Source organism: Scylla paramamosain, chromosome 33 (assembly GCF_035594125.1).
Source record: "Scylla paramamosain isolate STU-SP2022 chromosome 33, ASM3559412v1, whole genome shotgun sequence".
Lineage (NCBI taxonomy): Eukaryota > Metazoa > Arthropoda > Malacostraca > Decapoda > Portunidae > Scylla > Scylla paramamosain.
In genome coordinates this window covers 6,492,368-6,499,867 of record NC_087183.1, presented here as the reverse complement: position 1 = coordinate 6,499,867, position 7,500 = coordinate 6,492,368, and the positions used below count along the sequence as shown (strand labels likewise).

Genomic DNA, 7,500 nt, shown 5'->3' with positions numbered 1-7,500 from the left:
GAATTTCTGTTCTCCTCCTTCTCCTCCTCCTCCTCCTCGTTAAGTCATCTCATTTCCTCTTTCCCAGACTCCTATTCTCCCTGCCTGCCCCCCCCTCTCTCTCTCTCTCTCTCTCTCTCTCTCTCTCTCTCTCTCTCTCTCTCTCTCTCTCTCTCTCTCTCTCTCTCTCTCTCTCTCGCTCGCTCTCTGTTATTGTTATCTCTTCCTTCCGGTGTTTTTATAAATAATTCTGCGCTAATTCCATCTTCCTTCAACTTATTTTCCTTCCTCTCGACTTTTTTCCTTTGGCAAGCTCCGTTTTTTTATGCCCGTGGATGAAAAGAAAACGGAAAAAAAATCACTGAGGTATTTTAGGCTGTGAAAAAAGAAAAAATGGTTGTCTTTTACGATCTTCGGGAATAATAATGCAGAATGATAAAGTTGATGAGAAAATAGAAGGAAATGCTAAGAGGAGAGAGTGACGGCGCCATTTCTACACTCGCGAGGTGGGGACTGGATGGCCAATGTAGTTCTTGAAGTGTCTCGATAACCCACTCTTGGACCAGGATAACCATCAGTAACATAACCAGTAAAATAATCCCCCAATGACCCAGCCAATAACATTAGCGCCAATTACATAACCAATAATATGATCAACAACCGAACCTAACCTAATATATCTTATCCTAACCTAACCTAACCTAACCCCGAAAAACCTAACCTAACCTATCCTAACCTAACTAACCTAACCTAACCTGTCCTAACCTAACCTGATCCCTAATAACCTAACTTGACCTAACCTAACTTGACCAAAATAACCTAACCCACAATGACCGAACCTAACCCTAAATTAATCAAAATTACCTAACCTAACCTAACCTAACCCAACCCAACCTAAATAACTAAACAAATAACCTCACCAATAACCTAACCTCCCATTAACACAAACCCTCAATAACAAAATAACTAATACCATAACACTCCTAGTACGGAAAAAAATAAAATAAAAATAACATAAAGATAACTGTACTCAAGTAGTCAGGATGTCAGTACCGAGTCATCACGGAGCTTTAAAGGAAGACTACACAAATTTATAAGTGAGGACGATAGATGGAAATATTGGCCGAAGTAAATTTCATACGGGGACTGCCACGTGTAGGTCTGATGGCTTCCTGCACCTTCCCTTGTTTTCATATAAAGTTCCCTTCAATAACAACAAAAATAGTGTACTCACCTAGTTTTCCGAAGCTGTTGGAGATGCGCCGTTTAAGCTTCTGGACTTTGCTTAACGCGCCGCCCTTCTTCTCCCTCATCACCACCTCTGCGGAAGGCACAGAAGGGGAACGTGAGTGTCTTCAACACAAGAGAACATAAAGAAAGAGCAAACAGCACATGATACGTTGGTCTTTGTGATGTTGTCTATATCATTTAACATACTGTGAAAGGAGGAGGAGGAGGAGGAGGAGGAGGAGGAGGAGGAAGATATTATGTTGACCAAGCAGTAACAAATTTTCTAGTGCTTGCAAGTCTGTTTAGGGAGCCATTCCAGCTAAGTACTTGGGAAAGAGATAAGGAAGAGGAGGAGGAGGAGGAGGAGGAGGAGGAGGAGGAGGAGGAGGAGGAGGAGGAGGAGGAGGAGGAGGAGGAGGAGAAGGAGAAAGAGAAGGAGAAGGAGAAGGAGAAGGAGGAGGAGGAGATGTAGAAGAAATGAACAACAACAACAACAACAACGACAACAAAGATGACCCAGACCAAACAGGAACACAAAAACATAAGTAACATCCGCCCTGTTGGAAAAGCGAGCAGCGTGGAGGAAGAGGAAAACAGAAGAGACTAACAGAAGCACCCGTTGCCACAAACTGAAAGAGGAAGCATTTGTAGCAGCGACGCAGGTTTATCACAGAGCAAGCAAGATGGAATACCAAGACATCATCACTTTATAAAGATAGAGAAAGAAAATTAACCTCCAGAGCCTCTTACTGAAATTAACAGAATGAACACAGTATAAAAATGAAGAGAGAAGAATGAGAGGAGTAATCAGAGAGAAAGACAGAATGAGACAAAAAAAAAGGCTTATGTGGATATTTAAACAAGTAAATCGTTAAAAAAGGGGATGACAAGATGAGTAAACAGAGGGAATAATAGATAGATGAATTAAGATGAAGATTACACACACTAAAACGGTCGTAAGAAGAGGATGAAATGAATAAACAGAAGGAACAGAGTAACAGAGACACAGAGGGAGTGAATAATAAGCTGAATAAAGATAGGGAAGAGTAAATAGACTAACAACACTGAACTAATATTAAGGATGGAGGAACAAAAGAATATAGAAAAAAAATATATAGAAGATAATAATGAAAACGGTATATATATAAAAAAAAAAAAACTAATACGTAAAATAAAAGAGAAGGATAAATAGAGAAGAAACAGAATCAACAAAATATAATAAATTGAACAAAGAGGTGAAAACGCAAAGACACAAATAGAAAGACGACGCAACTGAATAAATAAAGAGGCAAGACAAAAACGAAACCGAAACACAGAAAAAAGGAATAAAACCGACATATTAAAGTGAACACGAGTGAAAATGAATGAAGGGAAGGAAGAGCACACAGCGATGAACAGAGGGAAAAGAGCGCGTAACGAGACCAGCAAACAGAGACAGAAAGGCCAACACGGCAAGTCAATCACGCTGTTCAAATATACCTTATTCTGGGGAGCGGAGAAGCTAATTAACAGGTAAATATATGAGCTATGAGGAAATTAGTGGACGTTCCAAACCAAGCGTGAGCATAGAGTATTGATAGCCAGGTCTGCAACACACACACACACACACACACGCACACACACACACCTGACACCGCTCTGCTCATCCCGCCAGCGTCATGTGGTGAAATTAATTATTATGGAGACAATATTACAGCCCCGTGTTTTCAGTGTGATGGATATTGAGTTATTTCCATACGTGTTGTTAATAATGTGGAAGTATTAATGGCTCTGGTCATAACAACAGTGCAGTCAATAATGGTGACGCCTATGTAGCGATAATGGTAGTCATAATGGTGGTGATGGTGATGGATATAATAATAATAATAATAATAATAATAATAATAATAATAATAATAATAATAATAATAATAATATATAATGATAATAATAATAATAATAATAATAATAATAATAATAATAATAATAATAATAATAATAATAATAACAACAACATTGACAGTATACCAATGACGGGAGTAGTAGTAGTAGTAGTAGCAGTAGTAGTAGTAGTAATAGCAGCAGTATTAATAGTAGTAGTAGTAGTAGTAGTAGTAGTAGTAGTAGTAGTAGTAGTAGTAGTAGTTGTTGTTGTTGTTGTTGTTGTTGTTGTTGTTGTTGTTGTTGTTGTTGTCGTCGTCGTTGTGAGAAGTTCCTGCGCTTGTTGTTGATGTCGTTGTTGTTGTGAGAAGCTGTTGCTCTTGTTACTGATGTCGCTCTTGTTGTATGAAGAAGAAGAAGAAGAGGAAGAAGAAGAAGAAGAAGAAAAATTGCTGAGATAAATACGTGGAAGTGATGAAAAAAAAATAATAATAATCTAATCAGCCTCACACACAGATAAAGCTATTAAATAAAAAAAAATACAATCTCTCTCTCTCTCTCTCTCTCTCTCTCTCTCTCTCTCTCTCTCTCTCTCTCTCTCTCTCTCTCCCCCCTGAGCCGCCGTGGTTATCGGGGCAACACTCCTACGCCAGCCAGCCGATAAACACTTGATTTGTGGACCAGTTCGACCCTTGACCTGTGATTTGTGGCCCTGGAGGAGGAGGAGGAGGAGGAGGAGGAGGAGGAGGAGGAGGAGGAGGAGGAGGAGGAGGAGGTGGTGGTGGTGGTGGTGAAGGAGGATATAAAAAGGAAGAAGGGGGAGAAAAGAAGGCACGAATGTAGGCTGTTTTTCTACTTCACCCTCTCTGTCTATGTCCGTCCGTCTCTCTCTCTCTCTGTCTCTCTCTCTCTCTCTCTCTCTCTCTCTCTCTCTCTCTCTCTCTCTCTCTCTCTCTCTCTACACACACAAACAAAACAAAAACAAAAAAATAAATATATCTTAAAATCTATGGAGGAATCAACCCATGTTTTACTACAACAACAACAACAACTACTACTACTACTACTACTACTACTACTACTACTACTGCTACTACTGCTGCTACTACTACTATTACTTCTCCTACTACTACTACTACTACAACTACTCTATCAGCACCACCGCCTCATCACCATTCATCACAGCCATCATCACCATCAGGGCGGTGACGGGGGGCTGAAGAAGAGGCCTAAGAAACACCACAATCTCTCTCTCTCTCTCTCTCTCTCTCTCTCTCTCTCTCTCTCTCTCTCTCTCTCTCTCTCTCTCTCTCTCTCTCTCTCTCTGGTCAGGTACAAGTGAGGTAATTGCCTGAGTTAAGTCGGGAGAGGCAGGTGTGCAATACTAATCACCTGGTTGCGTTACCTGTTCAAAATGCGAAGGTTAATAGATTGCCTTAGGGAACTTGTTATTCTTGTTGTTCGTTTCTAATTTTCCATTTCTCTAACTTTTCTTGTATCTATGCGAAATATTAATCACCTGGCTGTGTTACCTGGGCAAAATGTGAAGGTGAGGGATGACTACCTTGGCTAACTTATTATTATTTTTCGTTCATGTTAGTGAATTTATTTATTGAATATTCCTTTTTTTTTAACTACTGTATTTCTCGTATTTATGGGGCATACTAATCACCTGGGCAGCGTCACCTGGTCAGAATGTGCGGGTAAGTACAACATTCACTTGGCGAACACGTAAATTTTAGCTGACACAAACCACATGTTATTGTATCTCTTAAGGTTATTTTCCGTCTGACAAAAAGTAGGAAAAAATGAATCCACCAATCGGAGTCACGATCAAACCCAAAAAATCTCCTGATAATTTCTGCACATATTGATATCTGTTATTATTTTCGTTCGTTTCAGTTACCGAGTTGACTTATTACAATTTATCTTTTTTTTAACTATATTTTGCACTTACGGAGAATTATAATCACCTGGTTTACCTGTTCAAAATGCAAATATAAGTAGAGTATTCCTTTAGCGAATTTCTCATTATTGTTCGTTTCTGTTACTGAGTTTACGTGTTAAATATGTGCTTATCTTTTTTACTTTTCTTTATTTATGGGAATAATACTCACCTGGTTGTGTTATCTGCTGAAAATGCGAAGGTAAGCATAAGATTCGCTTGGCTAACTTATTATTATTATTATTATTATTATTATCGTTCGTTTGTGTTAGCGAGTTGGCTTGTTAAATTTTATTCCTGTTTCTCTGTCTACTACTCGGTTAAGAGGGACAATGTTAATAAGAAACCTCCTTAATAAATTTACTGTTTTCTTATTTCTGTGGTGGTGGTGGTGGTGGTGGTGGTGGTATTGATAGTAGTTGGATGAGTAACAACAGTAGTAGTAGTAGCAATAGTAATAGTAATAATAATAATAATAATAATAATAATAATAATAATAATAATACAACAACAACAACAACAACAACAACAACAACAACAACAACAACAACAACAACAACAATGGTAATAATAATCAACACAAACTCCCGATGCTTAAACTCAAACCAACGTAAAAGTTTCTTAATATAATTACGTCCAGTGTTCAGTAACTCTCTCTCTCTCTCTCTCTCTCTCTCTCTCTCTCTCTCTCTCTCTCTCTCTCTCTCTCTCTCTCTCTCTCTCTATCCACACACACCTGGGACCCTCCACACCTGTTCTGAAAAACACACCCACTCTCTCAACCATTTACAGAGAGTAGCCCGCCCACCACCACCACCACCACCACCTCCACCACCACCACTACCACCACTACTACCACCACCACCACCACCTCCACCTCGTCCTCGTCCTCCTCCTCCTCCTGCTCCTCCCCCTTCTACCATTAGCAGCCATTAACTACGACTCCACTCCTACGCACCATTAATCATAGTCATTACATTCTCTCTCTCTCTCTCTCTCTCTCTCTCTCTCTCTCTCTCTCTCTCTCTCTCTCTCTCTCTCTCTCTCTCTCTGCTTTACAGGCTTCCTCCCTTTTTACCATTTTTTTTACCAATTTGTTTCTTTATTGCCTCTGTCTCTGTCTGTCTGTCTTTCTGTCTGTATAAATCTGCCTCTCTCTCTCTCTCTCTCTCTCTCTCTCTCTCTCTCTCTCTCTCTCTCTCTCTCTCTCTCTCTCTCTCTCTCTCTCTCCTTTGTTTATAATTGGAAAGAGAGAGAGAGAGAGAGAGAGAGAGAGAGAGAGAGAGAGAGAGAGAGAGAGAGAGAGAGAGAGAGAGAGAGGGGGGATAAGGAGAAAAGAGAATTAACAAAAATGAGCCAGGTACGTATAGCGAAATGGAAGATAAACATACACTAGACACATCCCAAGGTCAGAGGCGAAGGTGGCGGGGGTACGATGATTATCAGACACGACACAGCGGCACGCGAGGGAACAAGGGACAGGGAGGCGAGGAGTCACACACCTGATCCAATATACATACGCACTTATGCAATACAGATTGGGAGGGGTTGGTTTGGTAGGGTTGGGTTGAGTTAGGTTGGGTATGGTAGGGTCGCGTTAGGTTGGGTATGGTAGAGTTGTGTTGGGTTAGGTTAGATTACGTTTAGTTAGGTAAAATAAGATAAAGTTGGGTTAGATTAAATTACGTTAGATTAAATTAGGTTAGTTTAGGTTTATTTAGATTTCGTTAGGTTAGGTTTAGGTTAAGGTAAAGTTAGGTTAGGTTTCGTTAGGTTAGATCTATTTACCCTTACATGTTGCAGGAAACGGATAAAGGATACAAATACAGGGGAGATACAGGTTACACTTACGCAATACAACACTAATATATACACACGGTTTACTTTTTTCCCTGTATTTTGCAGAAGAATGGTAAAAGACACAAAATGAGAGAGATATACAATTCAGTATAATATACGTGCGTTACTCTCAAGCACCACAACACTAAGATTATGTTTTATTTCCTCATCTTTACAAGGGCGCTGGTCAAGGCCACTGGAAAGAGCGAGGAGGAATGGACCGTTTACGTGAAAATATAAAGATTATGATAGAAGACTTTGTTTACGGATCTATTTTTGTATTCAGGAAGCTTCTGTGTATCTATGTCTATCTATCTGTCTACTTATTTATCTATCAAACTATCTATCAACTTTCTATCCATCTACCTACCTACCTACCTACATATCTATTTACCTCTCAATCCATCAATTTATCTACCTTTTATTAATCTATCTACTTCTTTTAATTTATCAAGCTATCTATCTGTTTATCTATGACTGTTGGAAGTTCATTAATAAATCTCTTTTTCTATTGTAAAGGAGCTGAACTATACAACGCAAAAACATTTCAATAATAATAATAATAATAATTTCTGTGTTGAAGCTCACATCGCCTTAAGCACGCTACCACTACCTAATACGCATTCTCCTCCAAGACGCCATGAAGT

The 7,500-nt window shown here is 39.4% G+C and overlaps 1 long non-coding RNA gene across 1 annotated transcript in view; it reads right to left on the bottom strand.

Moving 5' to 3' along the window:
* Window positions 1-7,500, bottom strand: part of LOC135089562 (uncharacterized) — a 126,444-nt gene that overhangs the window by 62,440 nt on the left and 56,504 nt on the right. The window contains exon 2 of the long non-coding RNA XR_010261540.1: window positions 1,214-1,300. This is a non-coding gene — a long non-coding RNA (uncharacterized LOC135089562). The remainder of the gene's footprint in view (window positions 1-1,213; window positions 1,301-7,500) is intronic.